Source organism: Schistocerca americana, chromosome 7, assembly GCF_021461395.2.
Source record: "Schistocerca americana isolate TAMUIC-IGC-003095 chromosome 7, iqSchAmer2.1, whole genome shotgun sequence".
Lineage (NCBI taxonomy): Eukaryota > Metazoa > Arthropoda > Insecta > Orthoptera > Acrididae > Schistocerca > Schistocerca americana.
Genome location: NC_060125.1, coordinates 229,601,228 through 229,605,348, shown reverse-complemented (window position 1 = coordinate 229,605,348; position 4,121 = coordinate 229,601,228). Strand labels below are relative to the sequence as shown.

At 47.5% G+C, this 4,121-nt stretch overlaps 1 pseudogene; it reads left to right on the top strand.

Moving 5' to 3' along the window:
* Window positions 1–537: 537 nt before the first annotated feature.
* LOC124623239 lies at window positions 538–655 on the top strand (annotated as a pseudogene).
* The last annotated feature ends 3,466 nt before the right edge of the window (window positions 656–4,121 follow it).

The following is a 4,121-nucleotide window of genomic DNA, read 5'->3' as shown; positions in this document are numbered from 1 at the left end:
AGGCCACAATGTCAGTGAAAGTATGGCTATCGAGAAGTTTGTGTGGTTTTAATGAAACTCTTTTATGTGAACGGAAGCAATTATAGTGCAGCACTGAGAGAGTATCGCTGACCGAAAGGTCTGAGGAGAGGCTGGATGTCATTAAATGGTTTGAAGAAGGTGATAATGAAATTCGAAAACAAGAGTGAGCTTGGTGTGGCATTTGGAAGAGGAAGGCATTCTATCCCTGTGGAAGTTATTGACGAGATTGATGTTGCTGTAACTGACCATGCAGCGCGTGCCCCGGGTAGAGGGGTAGTTCTCGTACAGTGTCATGAGAATTGTCCACTGAGTGCTCAACAGCTCGGATAGTTTTACGGTCTGTTTTACACCGGTATCCATACAAGACCGAGACGGTACAGCAAGTAGAACCTCATGATCTGCAGCAAGTTTCGGAGTTTGCCCTTCTGCTTGTAGAATGGAAGTTGTGGCATGTGGCCGAGCAATATTCTGTGGAATGACGAGGCACATTTTACATTACAGGTTGCACGGAATAGGGGCAACGGCCTTGCCGCAGTGGATACACCGGTTCCCGTCAGATCACCGAAGCTAAGCGCTGCCGGGCGTGGCCGGCACTTGGATGGGTGACCATCCAGGCCGCCGTGCGCTGTTGCCATTTTTCGGGGTGCACTCAGCCTCGTGATGCCAATTGAGGAGCTACTCGACCGAATAGTAGCGGCTCCGGTCACAGAAAACCATCATAATGACCGGGAGAGTGGTGTGCTGACCACACACCCCTCCTATCCGCATCCTCAACTGAGGATGACACGGCGGTCGGATGGTCCCGATGGGTCACTTGTGGCCTGAAGACGTAGTGCTTTTTGCACGGAATACACAGAACTGCCCAATTTGGGGTTCTGTTAAACTGCATGTCGTGCTCGAAGAGCCATTGTACTCGCCATATGTAACTATACGGTGTGGGATTCACATGTGTATTTACTCTCGGTCCGTTCTTCTTTTAGGAGAATACTCTCAGAGGGCCCGTCAGGTGTACCGTGACTTCTGCACGGTATCGAGACCTGCGTGTACAGCAACGGATTCTTTCTTCGGAAGAGCGCAATTGTGTGGAAAGCACTGTTTTCATGCTAGATGGGGCAACAGCTCATGTCGGTTGCTCACATAGTGACAGATCTGGTTAATGAAAACTACCACGAAGGTTCCATTATACAGGGTGTCACAAAATAATGTATAGACTCTTTGAAACTGAACATCTCTTTAACGAAAGGGGGGGTTAGAAATACAATTTTAGTGGTGTTAGGTGCCTCATGGTCCGACGTAAGGTGGTGAATGTTCAAACCCGTGTCCGCCCATCGCAATACACCGTCAACAACGACTTACGGCTGAGCGACATGCCAACTTTATTGTTTTCAACGGAATAGCATCACAGGCTTGCTCAATTTGCTCTCTAAGATCATCCAGTGTGTGGTCTCGCAGCGTAAACTGTGTTCTTGGAGGTAACCACAGAATTAAGTCTACAGGAGTTAAATCTGGAGATCGAATGTGCATTACATCTGGCAGGGAATGTACGATTGGGAAATGCTCTCACATCCACGTGAAAGTGAGGTGGTGCCCCATCCTGTTGAAAGTAATGATCTTCATTTCCAAACACAACCCTAAGATCAGGAGTTATCATTTCCAAGTACGAATCGCCCGTGACAGTGTCCAAGAAGTACGATCCGATTAAACCTCTAGGAGACGGACCACACCAGACTAATACTCCTAGTAGATTAACATGCCTGTGCTCCGTTACGTATGGATTCTCCCTGGCCCAGTACACGTAGTAGTGGCGTTTAATTGTTCCATCACGTTTAAACGTCGCTTCATCTGACCAAAGATTCCATCTTAGAAACGTTGCTCTTCTTCACATTTGTTAATGAACTACTCACAAAATTCGCTTCGCCTATCAGGACCATCCTCGTTAACAGCGTGGAGAAGTCTTGGAATGTAAGGCTTAAAGTTCTGAGACCGCAAAATTCTATGAACACTGCTTAAGCAGATCCCAGCCTCACGAGAGCATTACCTCACAGATTTCTTGTTTGTGTATGGCTGGATTACTGCATCAACACTCTCATTGTTTGTTGAACTTCTCTTTCGTCCGCTATGTACTTTCTTCATATCGTGAACCGTTCCTTCGACCTTAAACTTATCTCTGATTCTTGTAATTGTTACTGTTATCAGTGGTGGTGCTCCAAATTCAACTCTCCAACGTCGGCGTACCGCACTCACGTTCTCTGTTTTCCAGTAACACTTTAGCACCCATTTCCGTTGTTCTAACGGTAACGCCATGTTTGCTGACAATCCTGAAACAAAAGAAAGCATTGTTATGTTTGTCACCGCCTTCTAAATTAATACCCATAAAAATTGCATTTCTGTATCCTTTAATTAAAGAGATATTCTGTTTCAAAGAGTGTATACATTATTTTGGGACACCCTGTATATGGAACAGAGGTTTTCCACATGCAAGGCCTGCTAGATCACCTGATCACAATCCATGTGACTTTTGGTTCTGGAGGTATCTAAGAGAACGGATTTGCCATGGACACTTCTGGTCTCTTCTTGATCAGAAAACCAGCGCACAGGAAAACGTTACTTAGATTCCACCAGAACTGCTGCGAGCACCTATTGATAACATTGTTTTACCGATGCAGCATCTCACCGACGTCTCCGGTGCTCATACGGAAGAAATACTGTAAATGGCGGTTAATAATACACTGAAGAGCCAAAGAAACTGGTACTCCTGCCTAATATCGTGTAGGGCCCTCACGAACATGTATGAGTGGTGCAACACGACGTGGCATGGACTCGACTAATGCCTGAAGTAGTGCTGGAGGGAAGTGACACTATGAATACTGCAGGGCTGTTCATAAATACGTATGAGTACGAGGGGATGGAGATCTCTTCTGAACAGCACGTTACAAGGCATTCCAGATATGCTCAATAATGTTCATGTCTGGGGAGTTTGGTGGCCAGCTGAAGTGTTTAAACTTAGAAGAGTGTTCCTGGAGCCACTCTGCAGCAATTCTGGAAGTGTGGGGTGTCGCATTGTTCTGCTGGAATTTCCCAAGTCCGTTGGAAGGCACAATGGACATGAACGGATGCAGGTGAACAGACGGGATGCTTACGTACGCGTCACCTGCCCGATTCGTAACTAGATTTATCAGGTGTCCCGTATCATTCCAACTGCACGCGCTCCACACCATTACAGAGCCTCCACCAGCTTCAAAAGTCCCCTGCTGACATGCAGGGTCCATGGATTCATGAGGTTCTCCATACCCGTACACGTCCATCCGCTCGCTACAATTTGAAATGAAAATCGTCCGTCCAGGCAAAAAGTTTCCAGTCATCAATAGTCCAACTTCGGTGCTGACGGGCGAAAAGCTTTGTGTCGTGCAGTAATCAAGGGTGCACGAGTGGTCCTTCGGCTCCGAAAGTCCATGTCTATAACGTTTCGTTGAATGGCTCGCACGCTGACACTTGTTGATGGCCCAGCATTGTAATCTGCAGCAATCTGCGGAACGGTTGCTCTTCTGTCACGCTGAACAATTCTCTTCAGTCGTCGTTGTTCCCATTCTTGCAGGATCTTTTTCCGGCCGCAGCGATGTCGGAGAATTGATGTTTTACCGGATTCCTGATATTCACGGCACACTCGTGAAATAGTCGTACGGTAAATTCCTCATTTCATCGCTATCTCGGAGATGCTGTGTCCCATCGCTCATGCACCGACTATAACACCACGTTCAATCTCACTTAAGTCTTGATCACTTGAGCCGCGCGGGATTAGCCGAGCGGTCTCAGGCGCTGCAGTCATACACAGTGCGGCTAGTCCCGGCGGAGGTTCGAGTCGTCCCTCGGGCATGGGTGCGTGTGCTTGTCCTTAGGATAATTTAGGTTAAGTAGTGTGTAAGCCTAGGGACTGATGAGGGATTCTTTTGGGGGAAGAGACCAAACTGCGAGGTCATCGGTCTCATCGGATTAGGGAAGGACGGGGTGGGAAGTCGGCCGTGCCCTTTCAAAGGAATCATCCCGGCATTTGCCTGGAGCGATTTAGGGAAATCACGGAAAACCTAAATCAGGATGGCCGG